This window comes from Orcinus orca, chromosome 7 (assembly GCF_937001465.1).
Source record: "Orcinus orca chromosome 7, mOrcOrc1.1, whole genome shotgun sequence".
NCBI lineage: Eukaryota > Metazoa > Chordata > Mammalia > Artiodactyla > Delphinidae > Orcinus > Orcinus orca.
The window spans coordinates 82110000-82125983 of NC_064565.1; the positions used below are offsets into that span (position 1 = coordinate 82110000).

At 43.6% G+C, this 15984-nt stretch overlaps 1 protein-coding gene across 8 annotated transcripts in view; it reads right to left on the reverse strand.

The window, feature by feature from the left end:
• The window catches only part of HECW2 (HECT, C2 and WW domain containing E3 ubiquitin protein ligase 2), a 433118-nt gene that overhangs the window by 368840 nt on the left and 48294 nt on the right, over positions 1–15984 (reverse strand). For 2 of the 8 annotated variants that reach the window (XR_007478335.1, XM_049712124.1), the window contains exon 1: positions 6814–7318. The exons of 1 other annotated variant lie outside the window; for it this stretch is intronic. The gene's annotated coding sequence lies outside the window, so the exon portion shown is untranslated. Of the gene's footprint in view, positions 1–6813; positions 7325–15984 lie in introns of those variants that run through there. 5 more of the 8 variants (XM_049712121.1, XM_049712120.1, XM_049712122.1 and 2 more) reach the window with 4 other exon arrangements.

Consider the following 15984-nt stretch of genomic DNA (forward strand, 5'->3'; position numbering starts at 1 on the left):
TGCGTCTTCAGCATGTGTCAGGGCTCCCTGTCCTTGTGCCGTAAAAAATCTTTACTCTGCTTTGTTCTTAAATTATTCAGTTCTTCCCTGCCACACACACTAAACCGCTCATATGTCAGCATTAATAAACAGGAATAAATTATTAGTGGCAACAAGTTCTGAGATCTCAATTCAGTGAGTGTGAAACATCAAGAGGGAATTTGTTACTTTCCTCCTCTTTAAAGAATACACTCAAGGACCATGGAAGAATCTTTTCAGCCTTAGAAGTAAGAAGCTGTGTTGAAATGATGGCTAAATTCTCTTCTATTCTCTTATTCCTCACTCCACCTCCCATACATATCAGAAGAGAGGCTGCATATTCTGGGGAATGTAGGCCAGCTGCTGTGACGCGGGAGGGAGATTAGGGGCTCAGAGACATAAATTTTTCAAAGAGCTAAAAGTAGCTCCCAAGAGCCTGCTAACACAAACCCCTGCCTCAGCCTCAGACAGCATTTCCATCGTCCGTCTCTACTTTGAAACAAGATGGTGCTCATTTAGCTTCCTCCAGTGGCTCCACCTGGCTGGGTAGGTTTAACTGGGATGAACAGGTCACTTCTTGTGCATTTCTTGCCTCAAATCATATTAGGGGAAAACCGTCTTGCTACAAACCTGAGATACCAAAATCAAATTCTATTTCAACTGCCACAAAGCTCCTCACATTTAAACAGGGAAACTTCTGAAATGGCAAACCCTGAATTAACAAAGCCACTAGCTCCCCGAGGAATGTAGTCTCCTTCAGTCCGTAGGGATTTGTACAACGAAATGACTAATAGAAAATGAATTGTCAATATAACTGAAAAACACACTTCTTCAACTGCTAAACGAGGTAGCCTCTAAAAAAGCCACATTTTAGGCTTCATCTTTCGCAGCACTCCCGTAACGGGGAAAACAGACGTCCCAGTTTGTGAAAATCAGGGCGGCTTTCAGAATGCTGGTAAGGACTCCAATTGAAGAAATACGAAATCAGGATCAGTACTAAAATAAATGCGGGTTGGTCCTTACCACCACTGTGAGAAACAGACTGTTTACCATGCTGGTTTTGTTATTTTCTAAGTGCCGCTTCCAACATAATGCATAGGAAAGGACGAGATTTCAAACATATCAATGTTTAGAAATTTTATACTGTTTGACATCAAATTTACCTGCTCTCGGGGCTTCCCTGGTGGCGCAGTGGTCGAGAGTCTGCCTGCCGATGCAGGGGACGTGGGTTCGTGCCCCGGTCTAGGAAGATCCCACATGCCACGGAGCAGCTGGGCCCGTGAGCCATGGCTGCTGAGCCTGCGCATCCGGAGCCTGTGCTCCACAACGGGAGAGGCCACAGCAGTGAGAGGCCCGCGTACCGCAAAAAAAAAAAAAAAAAAATTTACCTGCTCTCGGAGAGGTTAGCTGAGTTTGGTGTAATGCCATGTGTGACATGGTATAATACCAGATAAAGAGACTGGCTAAAGGCAAATTATAGGGCAATTTCATTAAAGTCTCAAGCACACAGCACTTACAGCTTATATGTGAGAACACTGCACATCCCCTTACCACATACTTTCTAGGTCTAATGTCTGTGGCAAAGTCAACCCTAAATGTAGCAATTCTTCCCCTCCCCAACCTCACCTATCCTTAATTAGTAGTCACTTTGGAAATGCAGAGATGGCATAAGTTCAAAAGTAGCAGAAGAAAAATTCAAGAAAGCAGAAACAGCTTGGAAGAATAGATCTTAAGGACAAACTACCATAAATTATTTTACGTTGTCGTTTCACTTTTGTCCAGAATGTCTGAAATTGATCATTTTATTATGATACACTGCCTCAGATGTCATCAGAGATCTGAGTTAACAAGCACTGCTTGTTAAAAACAAAAATCCAACTACCTTCAGGGGAATCACTAGACTATGAAGAATTTAATCAGATTGCTTTCCACTCTAACACCTATCAGAGAACAGTTTCAGAGGGAAAAAAATGGATGAATGAGGCTTCATAATTTGGAAGCACTTTAGGACAATCTGGAAAGGTAAAGTGAGCCCTTAGGAATTATACGACATCCTAAAATCTTAAGCTCTATTTTTCTAAGTGGCCAAGGTTGGATACAGAGAACACATTAAATAAGTCAGCGGTTAACAGATCTCGTGGAAGAGTAACCTGATCTGACACCATTTTGATGCTCCTATAAAATGTATGCGAAGCCTCTGGCTTTGTCCAATTCTGAACTCATTAGTTTTCTTGGTACACCTAGCTGCATGGTTTGTCACTCTGAACTGTGACAGCCGTGGCAGCTTTCTGAACAAGGGGCTACTGTTGGGGTCACAGGACCACATGAGAGAGCTCGACTAGAAAGATCAGAAACGTCACTGGGCACTTGCTTTCCGGAGAATGTGTCTAAACTCATAAATTTTAAAAGCTGGTGTGCTCAGCCTCACAAAACCCCTACTACCTATGTATCTATGCCCCCATCGATTTCCAGAATTCTTCTGTTGATAAGCAAGAAGAGGAGCAATGAGAAAGAATAATTTCTTGATAACCATTAGAGTTTGCCATTTGATGCATACACTCCCACCCAGGACTCATCTCCAGCTTGAAGGGAAAAAGGAGATTATACACCTTGAAAAGTTAAATGGCAAATGATTTTCAGGAGGGGCAAAATCCACTTTCTGGACTAGGAGCTGGGAGCGACAAACCAGATACCTCCAGTCTGCCGAGTGGCCACTGTGCTACATGAATAAACTGAGCATTATCCAATCAAGTCAGAAGCCACTGCAAATCACTGGGTCTTTGACGGCTGCATCAGTGGTGGTGTGGGCGGAAGGCAGCAGCTGTAAACGAACAGGCCCAGAGCTCCCCACACATCACCCATCTCACGCGTGTGGGGCGGCCATCACCCATCTCATAGCTCCATCACCCAACTCCAAACACAGAAGCCAAGAAAGGTGGAACTAGTGAAAAGAAAGGAGAGGACAAAAACCAACTCCTATTTAATTTTGCCTAAAGTCATTCCAATCAAGGAAGAAGCAATAAAACTATTCCTCCCTCGATAGCATAGGCCTCCTGCTCCTAGGAAATGACAATTCAGTTACCATATAATATGAATCCGCTTCAGTGGAACAACCTGAACACCTCACCACTATAACAGAATTTCCAGGAAAATGTGCTCCTAGACATAAACAAAAACAAAGAAGGGTACTGGGAAAAGCTGTTGGGAATGTAAGAATGTGCTGTGTATTTATGGGGACAGGTTTAGAGGTGGGAATATTGAAAGGCTGTGGGTGGAAGGCAATAGATCCAAGAGAAATTCACACATCCAACCTAGAGACAGCTAGCTCAATCCAAAGATTTAAAATTCGACTGAAGCTGACATCAGGAGGTGGCAGGGTTCTTGGCCTACCAAGCAGACCAGACAGGACACAGATGCTCGTAATTATGAAAAAGCTTCTCATAAAACCAGGGGCAGCCTGAACCAGGGCGGAGAACCAGGCTGAGATGTGGCTGAACAGCACTCAGTAGAAAGACTGACAGACAGAGATGGTCAAGAGCTCCAGTTGTTCCTCTGCCTTATAAAGATCCTTTCCTGGCATCCTTCCCACCCCCTGCCACAGAGTGACGTGTCTGAGTGCATCTCAACTGCTCATGAGAACGACGAACAAGGGAGATGAGAAAGGAGAGAGTGGCTGTCAAATTTTAGGATATCTATGAATACTGGGGGAGCTTGTTAAAAATTAAGAATCCCAGGCCCCAACCCCAAGAGATTCTGATGCAGGCACTTCTAAGCAGTTCTAGTTACAGGCAATAAAAAAGCAGCAGAGCAGCCTCACGTTCATTCCGGCAACATAAAAGGTACCCACACACTCAACAATCCTTGGAAAGATTACTGCAAAGCTCTACAAAACGGCCCACCTTACCTTTAGGGGAGAGCCATGGCTCCAACTTGGATCACTCCTCTACTAGGCAATCACCTCGTAGCTCAGTTAATCACAGAATTAGTCAGTGCCCCTCCACCCTCAACCTTGAGCAATAAAAAAAAAAGTTTCTGAAAACTCTGAGTTTGTAAAACTATACGAGGGTATCATGAGCTAACATGTTCTGACACTTTTGTTTTAACTTGTGTGAGTTTTACTCCCAGGTCCCTTCGTTTTTATATGAAGAACAGCCCTGGTAATATGAGAGAGAACAGAGGCCAGCTTGCCAGCCTCTCATCAAAGCTTACCAGAAGGAAAAGCTTAGTAACTTGCCTGGGTACCAGCTGTTGCCTCTATACCAAGTCAGCCCACTGCCACGGCAGTTTCCTTGGAGCTGAAATACTCTTTGAAAGTGAGAAAAATATCTCTGAACAAAGAAACCAAGTCCTCCCACAGTGAGAAGCAGTAGTCTGAAAAGGAAGACCCTATTCAATTTTATTAGTCCTAAAAGCAAGGAACTATTGCCCAAATGGCATGAATATTGGCAGAAGTCCAAGAAGTACCCTAGAGTCTCAAGCTGAGACTAAATGGATTGTTAGAAAAACTCTGAACATTCCTAAGTTCTTGTCTGAGGAGCTCAACCACTGTAGGACCTCGGGTGAATCACTTAACCTCTGAGGCTCATTCTACAAACGTGTAAAGTGAGGTAACACTCCCTGCCATCCCTCCACATAGGAAGTGGTGTGGCTTGAATGACAGAAAACACGCAAGAGCTGTCTGTAAAATGTTAGTCAACAAACAAATATTTTTAACATATTTTTATCACCATGATTGTTATTCAAGACTTTTAAAAATCGAAAAAGCAACTATTTGCTCTATCCATTAACTATCTGCTTTACTTATTAATCTTTAAGTTACAATGCTAATCCGTAAGCGTCAATGAAATTGCTCAGTACATAGTAATCAAGTATAGGAGAGGAGGAATATTTGTGCCTAAGGTACCTAAATCTCAAATACCATCTTCTTTTATCATACATTTTCCTGAAACAAAGAATAAAAATAAATATGAGGAAGTGCAATATTTTTAATCATTACACTTTCTCCATGGAATGATCACACAAAGAAACAACTGGTCACCCTAGTTATATGACAGAGGGTATCAGGAACCAGAAAGAAAAAAGAAAACTTGGAAATTTAGCATTGTAGCAAGAAACTACATAAAATTATCTTCAGCTCATCTGTGCCCTTCCATCCCTCAGTATCTTTATATTAAAAACTCTCTTAGCAACCTCCTCTAACCCAAACTTCACTTAACCAAGCACCTCAAACAGCCAAAGTTCCTCATTTCCTCCGTAAAACATACTGAGTGATGGATGCCCTTGGACCTCCTGGGGGACCGCCCTCCAGGGGGCCTGTGTGCCTCTGTTCTGACCAGTTGAGTTGTGCACCCCCAAAAGCCAAGTGTGTTTTTTCCTTACCCATTTATACCAGTTCTACTTGTCATTATAACTAGATAATTTAATTAAATATTACATAAACCACAGAAATGCAGGACCAAAAAGACTGATTGTATCTATGGAAACCAAGTTAAATGCTTTAGAAAGATTTGGTAAAGGCAAGTAACTAAAAATATTTCTGTCAAATTAAGAATGAGCAAAGGATTGGGGGAAATCTTAAAATTCTAGAATTCCTCACTCAGACTGCTTCACAAGAGTCTCTAAGTACATTCTCCAGTGAAGAAACTGGAACAGGAAAGCATGGAGGAATCACTGTGGGCGCAGCTTATGCAAGAAAGCCTGTGAGGAACTGCAATATACTGGAAGGTGGCGTTTCAGTGATTTTTATTTTTTCTTTGTACCTTTCCATATTTTCCAAATTCTAGTAATCAAATATTGCTATAGTCAGAAACTATTTTAGACATTAATAGTTAAATACAAATTTACAAGTGAAGAGTGTTACAAATTAAGATGCACGTAACTTCCCGGAATTTAAATTTAAGGTACATTTTAATAATCAACCCAAAAAGGTAAGTCTAGAAACGTTGTGATACATTTTTCATGTATGTATAAATGTGCATAAAAAGAAGTTATATACCCAACATAAAATGCTCTACACAAAGGTGAACTATTAATATTACTGTTGACAGCGCAGGTGATGACAGAAATTGAACTTCTATGCTGCTCTCCTCCTCAGTATTTAATTCACCTTTGTGCGCTGCCCTTCATATTCTAAGACACTGTTAGTAATGTTTCTTCAGAAAGACAGGTATATTGGTAACAAAATATCTGGAAAGCCTTAGGCAGACCTTAAGCATGGCATTCAACCCATCTACCACCCAGGCAGCCCCGTGCCCCCAGATTTCAGGACTCTGCTAGGCAAAGGAAAGCCAAAGATGAAGGGGGCAAAAACAGCTCTCAAAGCAGGCACCAGAGACACTACAGCCAGCCTGAAAGGAAAGAGACTGATTTTCCTCAAAAGAACTGGCACAGCTCCATCAAAGCAAGACCAGAAGAACAGCCTTGCTCCTTGCCCAAGCCCTAACACAGGCGAGGCCTCCAGCCCCATCCCCGGAAGGATGAATTACCCAACTAGAGTTGGCCACCCTCCAGAGCCTCATGGGACCTTGAAAAACCAGATGAAAATGTTTACCATCTGGGGCAGGCAAGAGTGGTTACTGAAGAAGTTCCATTTGTCCCTGAGCTGAAGAACAGGAGTTCTTCACTGTTATAGGGACAGGAAGGGGAGAAACTGGGAGATGCTAGGCCTGAACAGCCACCGCCCCCTTCTCTCCCGGCTTACACACCAACTCCCCCTCAGCCTCGCCCCTCCTCTCCCCTCTGACAACTCCAGCTAACAAACCCCCAGAAAGTCTCATCCCACCGCTGCAAAATTACCTCGTGATTCCATAGGTACCATTTCTGGAAATGATTTCCGTCCAGAGTCATATTTGCACAGCATGAAGTAGGAGCTGGAAAAATAATAGTGCTACTTCTCCAAGAGCAAGTCAAAGCAGAGGTCCCTAGAGAGTATTTATGTGACATACAAAGCGGCTGGATGACAGGTCTGATCTGGTGTGGCAATTCCAGTCTTCCTGTTGCCGTGCCCTTTTTTAAAATTGGCATGCCACACACACAGTGTGGTAAATGGTGTGGGAATTCAGAAGGAAAAAGCAAGGGAAAACAGCAAGGGAAAGGAGACCTCCACGGGGTCTCACACTGGTCTCACAGCCTTTGCCCAAGTCCAGACTTTGCCTCTCAGTCTGGAAGCCTTCGGAGCCTGATTTCTTGGTTGCCACATTCAGAGCAGGCCCTTCTCTCAGGGGCAAATTCACCTTATTGTAACTCATAAGATCTACATGTGTGTGTGCGTGGGTGTATGTGTGTGAACACATACCCACAGAGAATGCCAGTGCGTTAATTTACAGGGAAAACTCTGTCAAGGCGCCTGGAAACAATTAACATGGAGGCAAATGCATTTTCTTCCTTACAGACACATCACATGGAAATCAAATAATAGAACAACAGAGGAAGACTGCCATCTCTGCCTATCCAAATCCATTACTCTTTACTCTGAAAATTTTACTTCTGAGAATGACTCGCCCTCCATTAAATCTATGGTTTAGATGGTTGGGTGGGCACATGTCCCAGGTCTGGCCAGTCATGGGGCTGAAACTGCCCCAGCAATTGTTAGGTTTGCTAAACCATGAGGATATGAGCTGGGAGATGCAGAGAGCCACCCCAAGGACAGAGCACTGACTGAAGATGAACCCAACAGGTGAGCCAAACAAAGAGGTGGAAAGAGACATTGCCTGACAATATCGTTAAACGTCAGAGTCAACCAGGATCCTCCTTGAACTTCTCATTTATTGGAAACAGTGAATTCCCTCCTTTGCTTGAGCCACTTTGAGGTGGATTTCTATCTCTCACAAGCAACAAGAAGTCCTGATTAATACATAAGAGTTCTGACAGAGAAAATGGAATTGGACTAAGAAGAGTTTATCATATGACTTGAATACTCAATCAGCATTCATTTAAAGTAGTTTAATGCATTGTGTCTACACCAGGGCAGGCCAGGGCTCATCCTGGTCATCCGTCTGTCCTTTTGACACCTGACTAACCTCACTTGCACTGACATATTCTCTTTTAAACCATGCTCATATGGCTAACCCACCTGGCAGGTCTGCAGTCATTCTGTCTCTGCTCCATTTAACTCTCAGAGGGCAATCATATATCCCTAGTTCCCAAGTCCTTAAGGTGACGCATCACTGGATCCCAAGAACTGAGAGTAGTAGAAAACCACTTAATAGATTGTTAACTTCCATGGCACCCAAGAGAACTCATAAATCCTCCAGGGTAAGTGGTATGGATTCCTTCCAGTGAATTCTAGCGTCAAAAAATCATTTACTGTAGCAAAACTACATAGTCAACCGTTTCCAACTATCAGGATACATCGATGATATTTTCAATTAAGGTGAACACATAGTTCTTATACTTTGATTAAGGTGGGTTCTTTAAATCCACGTTGTTTTAGTTACAAGGAGTTGTTTATGCTTAATTCTATAAGAAGTTCACAGGACAAGACAGAAGTGTGTATCTTTGTAAGTTTAGCTCCTATTATAGCTATTTTTATGCAAATAAAGGCTGCAGTGTATTACTTCCTCCACTCAGACACAAATCCTGTCTGTGGTTAGATTCTCTGAGGGCCTCCCCCTAGCGCCACTTCCCAGTTCCTTGTCCTAATTCAGCAATGCCTTAGAGAGAAGCAAACAGTTGTTTTCTCCTCAAGCTGTTGTCATCATTTGTTTACGTGTCTCGCCCACTAAACTCAGCTCTTTGGATGACTTCATGACTAGTCTAGCGCTGTGTCTAGCAGATGCTCTATAAACATTAGTTGAGTGGATTTTACACTTGTCAGATTTTTACCAGAATATCTGGTTTGTGACCTTTATGTCACTATTCAGTTTCAAGCATCAAGGAAAGTATTGGAGAGGAGTCTTAGAAGCTTGGTGTCTGCCCTCCCTTCAAGAACAGGGTCCAGATACAGTTTCTTGTGCGCAAGCATTCAACCTTTGCAAAATTTATCCTGCAACCCTGGCTACAACTATCTGGACCAGGGTTTGGTGCCTGACCTAAAGATGTCAGCTCCAGACCGGACATGAGAAAGACCACTGGCCTACAAGGTGGCCAGCCATGAAAGCTCAACCCCAGGAGGGATAACATGTACTGAACAGTGATCGAGCAACTCAATAAGATCCTTTCTCAGGGTATTTGAATGCAACTTGTACAGAGAAAGTTGTCATATAATAGAAAGGCACACACACACACACACACCAAAAAAAAAAAAAATCTAGAGAAAATAAAAACAAACTCTAAAACAGGAAACGCCAGGAATAATCAAAAGCTCTGAGGACTCTAGGCGAAAGGAAGTATCTAGGACTGAAGAGAAAGAGAGAAGAAGACAACACAGCAAGAAGCTAAGTATCAGGAAAGTACTACAACTACTACTATGTGGTCTGAAATTTCCTTTACAATATAGTTGGAAGACCCAATTAATCAAAAGGCCACATTAAAAGACAGCCACTGTAAGTTTTCCAACCATCTTTACCTCCACTCAAGAGCTGAGGTTGTCTGCTATCAAAATAGACATTAGAGGGCTTCCCTGGTGGCGCAGTGGTTGAGAGTCCGCCTGCCGATGCAGGGGACACGGGTTCGTGCCCCGGTCCGGGAGGATCCCGCATGCCACGGAGCGGCTGGGCCCGTGGGCCATGGCCGCTGGGCCTGCGCGTCCAGAGCCTGTGCTCCGCAACGGGAGAGGCTGCGGCAGTGAGAGGCCCGCGTACCGCAAACAAACAAACAAAAAAAATAGACATTAGAAATCCGTTTTTGTTGTTGAAATTTAAGATGTTCAAGACTTGTGAACTGGCTAGAAATACTTCAGGGGCACCCCACAATTCCATGAAGGGGTATAACCTAGCACACTCACAAGGCTGGACTCAGAAACCCGGCCCCGGCTGGATTCTGCACCAAGACACAGTTTATTTGGAAGACTGTGGTTGCCCAATGCTAACTCTAAGTTTTAACTGAATCCTGCCTCTACAATATTATCATGTTTTCCTCAAGTGAACCTCTTAAGCAAAGGGAGGGACACCAAAAAAGGCAGAGACATAGACCTTATTAAAGCTACAAAATAGGCTGTAGATGTATTTTTATGCCCTCTCACAAATTAACATTTGCTTTCATATCTGGGAGCGGGGCCACCGGTGGGAGACCTATAGCCCTCACCTACCTCTACTGGAGTATATTAGTTGGGGGTACAGAGTCAGGTGCTATTACACCGAAACTGAAAAGAAAAGTGGCTTGAACAAGAGACATATTCATGTCTTCACAATTAACAGTCCAGAGGTAACCAGGCCAGGCAGGAATAGTGTCCACTTCTAATTCCAGATGGCTATTTCAAATCTCAGCATATCCCAGTCAGCAAGGAGAAAAAGAAATGGAGGGCACATCCTTACCCCATCGGCCAGAATTTGTCACATGATCATGCCTAGCTTCAAGGGCAGCAAAGAAACTAATCTCTACACCAGCAACTGAGGGGCAACTGGGTGGAATTATACTGCTGTACATCATGTTGTACATCATTTGGGGGTCTCCTTCCCTGTGCATCTCTCATCACCTGATGGAACTTGAGTGAGGTCTGTTCTTCATGGTAGGGATGACTTTAATACAGGAATTCAACTCATTGCTTAAATAACACCAATAACAAATCCACTATGAAGTCATTACAGAAAACAGACAGATGTTTACAAAAAGAAAATAGGCAAAAAATAGTCAATGCTCTGACAGATAATTAGATAACTGTTATATTAAACAAAAGCTGGATGACCTGAGACTAAAACACATCTGTCCCGAGCCTTCTTCAATCACTTTAATTAGAGATTCCGAGTCACTTGGGAAAAGTAGCTGTCCCTGCTCTACTTTGAAAGGCCCCAAAACAGGTCATTGTGATAAGTAAAGCCACCGATTAAAACATAAAGTCCTTATTAGTTTTCCAAACTGTATTTGTATTTGTTAGGACTGCTGTAATAAATACCACAAACTGGGTGTCTTAAGCCACAGAAATATAATGTCTCACAGTGCCGGAGGCCAAAAAATCCACAGTCAAGGTAAGGGGTTGGCCGGATCAGTGCCTTCTGAGGGCCGTGAGGGAGAATCTGTTCCCGGCCTCTCTCCTTGGCTTGTATTGTAGTTGGCCATCTTCCTCTTATGTCTCTTCACAACATCTTCCCTCCAAGTGTGTCTCTGTGTTGAAATTTCCTATTCTTACAAGGACACCATCCAAACTGGATTACGGTCCACCTTAATCACCTCATTTTAACTTGATTACCTCTGTGAAGACACTATTTGCAAATAAGGTCACACTCCAAGGTACTGGGGGATTAGGACTTCAATATACGCATTTAAGGGGGGGACATGATTCAACCCATAACACAAACTTAGAAGCCCTTTAAATCTGAAACCATACTTTCCTACAGTAATCATTATATCCTTTTTAAAGGCTTTTTACTGGAAAATATAACAGATAAAGAAAATGCATAAGACATAAATATAACAAATAATTATAAAGCAAGCACCTGTGTAATTGCCATTTGGGTCAAAACAGAACACTGTCAGTAGCCAGGAGCCCCTTCCCGATCACAAATCCTTCCTTCCTCTAGCAGGTATCACTATCGTTACTTTTAGGAAAATGACTTCCTCTTTCCTTCATAGTTTTACACTTCTGAATACATACCAAAAGAGTATAGCTCTGTTTTACACGTTTTTGAACTGGATCTGAGTGGAATTATGTTGTAAGATATTATTTGGAATCTTCTATCCCTTAACATGTTTGTAAGATTTATCCATATATTTACATTTTAATGGTTCCAAAGAATACTTCATTAACCTAAATCCAATTTTGCCAGTCAAAACTATATTTTCTCCGATTTTTACCATTCTCACACACTTCTAACATCTGCATATCCTTCAATGTCTACAGCAAAATCGTATCTATAGAGGACTTCCCTGATGGCAGAGTGGTTAAGAATCCGCCTGCCAATGCAGGGGACTCCGGTTCGATCCCTAGTCCGGGAAGATCCCACATGCTGTAGAGCAACTACCAAAGCCCGTGTGCCACAACGACTGAGCCTGCGCTCTAGAGCTCATAAGCCACAACTACTGAAGTCCATGCGCCTAGAGCTCATGCTCCACAGCAAGAGAAGCCACCGCAGGAGAAGCCCACACACCGCAAAGAAGAGTAGCCCCCACTCGCTGCAACTAAAGAAAGCCCACGTGCAGCAACGAAGACCCAACGCAGCCAAAAATAAATTAATTAAATTGCGTCTTTATTTCTTCAGCCTTAAAAAGCATTGAGGTAAAATATACATAAATCTAAAACATTTGAACCATTTTTATGCGTACAATCAGTGGCATTAAGTAACTCTGTGCAACCATCACCACTATCCATGACCAGAATGTTTTCATCACCCCAGACAGAAATTTTCTATCCTCTAAACAATAACTTCCCATCACCCTAACCCAAGGGGCCGCTCTGAAAAGGCTTGCTCTGGAGGGAAGCCCCTCCTCAGGGCCCTGCCTTTCCCCAGGACCCAGCACCCCACTCGGCTGTCACCCATCAGACACAACACCAACACGCAGGCCCTAGCGGCAGCCCCTTCCCTTTCACTCATTTAAAGCCAAGGACAAGTTAAGCAATTATGTGCTTCTTTAACCTCCTCTCTCAATACCGCACCTTCAAAATGAAAAAAAGGGAAGTAGACAATTACATGTGATGTAGTATCCTTGATGGGATACTGACACAGAAGAAACACACTGGGAAAAAACTAAGAAAACCTGAACAAACTATGGACTCTAGTTAACAATAATGTATCAATACCGTATTATCAATTGTTGCAAATGTACCACTAATGTAAGATGTTAATAATAAAGGAAGTAGCTTCAAGATGGCAGAAGAGTAAGACACGGAGATCACCTTCCTCCCCACAAATACTTCAGAAATACATCTACATGTGGAACAACTCCTACAGAACACCTACTGAATGCTGGTAGAAGACCTCAGACCTCCCAAAAGGCAAGAAACGCCCCACGTACCTGGGTAGGGCAAAAGAAAAAAGAATAAACACAGACAAAAGAATAGGGAGGGGACCTGCACCAGTGGGAGAGAGCTGTGGAGGAGGAAAGGTTTCCACACACTAGGAAGCCCCTTCGTGGGCGGAGACTGTGGGTGGCGGAGGGGGTAAGCTTAGGGGCCGCGGAGGAGAGCACAGCAACAGGGGTGCGGAAGGCAAAGCAGAGAGATTCCTGCACAGACGGTCAGGGCCGAGCGGCACTCACCAGCCCGAGAGGCTTGTCTGCTCACCCGCCGGGACGGGCGAGGGTTGGGAACTGAGGCTCGGGCTTCGGAGGTCGGACCCCAGGGAGAGGACTGGGGTTGGCGGCGTGAACACAGCCTGAAGGGGCTAGTGCGCCACGGCTAGGTGGAACAGAGTCCAGGAAAAAGTCTGGACCTGCCGAGAGGCAAGAGACTTGTTCTTGCCTCTTTGCTTCCTGGTGCGCGAGGAGAGGGGATTCAGAGCGCCGCTTAAAGGAGCTCCAGAGACGGGCGCGAGCCGCGGCTATCAGCGCGGACCCCAGAGACGGGCATGGGATGCTAAGGCTGCTGCCGCCACCACCAAGAAGCCTGTGTGTGAGCACAGGTCACTGTTCACACCTCCCCTGCCGGGAGCCTGTGCAGCCCACCACTGCCAGGGTCCTGGGATCCAGGGACAACTTCCCCGGGAGAACGCAAAGGGCGACTCAGGCTGGTGCAACGTCACGCCGGCCTCTGCCGCCGCAGGCTCGCCCCGCACTCCGTGCCCCACCCTCCACCCGGCCTGAGTGAGCCAGAGCCCCCGAATCAGTGGCTCCTTTAACCCCGTCCTGTCTGAGCGAAGAACAGACGCCCTCCGGCGACCTACACGCAGAGGCGGGGCCAAATCCAAAGCTGAGGCCCTGGGAGCTGTGAGAACAAAGAAGAGAAAGGGAAATCTCTCCCAGCAGCCTCAGAAGCAGCGGATTAAAGCTCCACGATCAACTAGATGTACCTGCATCTGTGGAATACATGAATAGACAACGAATCATCCCAAATTGAGGAGGTGGACTTTGGGAGCAAAGATATATATATATATTTTTTTTTTTTCCCTGTTTCTTTTTGTGAGTGTGTATGTGTATGCTTCTGTGTGTGACTTTGTCTGCATAGCTTGGCTTTCACCATTTGTCCTAAGGTTCTGTCTGTTTTTTTTTATTACTTAAAAAAAAATTTTTCTTAATAATTATTATTTTAATAACTTTAGTTTAGTTTACTTTTTTTTATATTATCTTTTCTTTCTTTCTTTCTTTCTTTCTTTCTTTCTTTCTTTCTTTCATTTTCTCCCTTTTACTCTGAGCCATGTGGATGAAAGGCTCTTGGTGCTCCAGCCAGGCATCAGGGCTGTGCCTCTGATGTGGGAGAGCCAAGTTCAGGACACTGGTCCACAAGAGACCTCCCAGCTCCACGTAATAACAAACGGCAAAAATCTCCCAGAGGTCTCCATCTCAAAGCCACGACCCAGATTCACTCAATGCAGCAAGCTACAGTGCTGGACACCCTAGGCCAAACAACTAGCAAGACAGAAACACAACCCCATCCATTAGCACAGAGGCTGCCTAAAATCATAATAAGGCCACACACACCACAAAACACACCACCAGAAGTGGACCTGGCCACCAGAAAGACGAGATCCAGCCTCATCCACCAGAACACAGGCACTAGTCCCCTCCACCAGGAAGCCTACACAATCCACTGAACCAACCTTAGCCACTGGGGACAGACACCAATAAACAATGGGAACTATGAACCTGCAGCCTGCAAAAAGGAGACCCCACACAGTAAGTTAAGCAAAATGAGAAGACAGAAAAACACACAGCAGATGAAGGAGCAAGGCAAAAACCCACCAGACCTAACAAATGTAGAGGAAATAGGCAGTCTACCTGAAAAAGAATTCAGAATAATGATAGTAAAGATGATCCAAAATCTTGGAAATAGAATAAAGAAAATACAAGAGACGTTTAACAAGGACCTAGAAGAACTAAAGAGCAAACAAACAATGATGAACAACACAATAAAAGAAATTAAAGATTCTCTACAAGGGATCAATAGCAGAATAACTGAGCCAGAAGACCGGATAAGTGACCTGGAAGATAAAAGAGTGGAAATAACTACTGCAGAGCAGAATAAAGAAAAAAGAATGAAAAGAATTGAGGACAGTCTCAGAGACCTCTGAGACAACATTAAATGCACCAACATTCAAATTATAGGGGTCCCAGAAGAAAAATAGAAAAAGAAAGGGACTGAGAAAATATTTGAAAAGATTATAGTTGAAAATTTCCCTAATATGGGAAAGGAAACAGTTAATCAAGTCCAGGAAGCACAGAGAGTCCCATACAGGATAAATTCAAGGAGAAACACGCCAAGACACATATTAATCAAACTACCAAAATTTAAATATAAAGAAAAAAATATTAAAAGCAGCAAGGGAAAAACAACAAATAACACACAAGGGAATGCCCATAAGGTTAACAGCTGATCTTTCAGCAGAAACTCTGCAAGCCAGAAGGGAGTGGCAGGACATATTTAAAGTGATGAAGGAGAAAAGCCTACAACCAAGATTACTCTACCCAGCAAGGATCTCATTCAGATTTGACGGAGAAATTCAAACCTTCACAAACAATCAAAAGCTAAGAGAATTCAGCACCACCAAACCAGCTTTACAACAAATGCCAAAGGAACTGCTGTAGGCAGGAAACACAAGAGAAGGAAAAGAGCTACCGTAACAAACTCAAAACAATTAAGAAAATGGTAATAGGAACATACATATTGATAATTACCTTAAAGGTAAATGGATTAAATGCTCCAACCCAAAGACACAGACTGGCTGAATGAATACAAAAACAAGACCCATATATATGCTGTCTACAAGAGACCCACTTCAG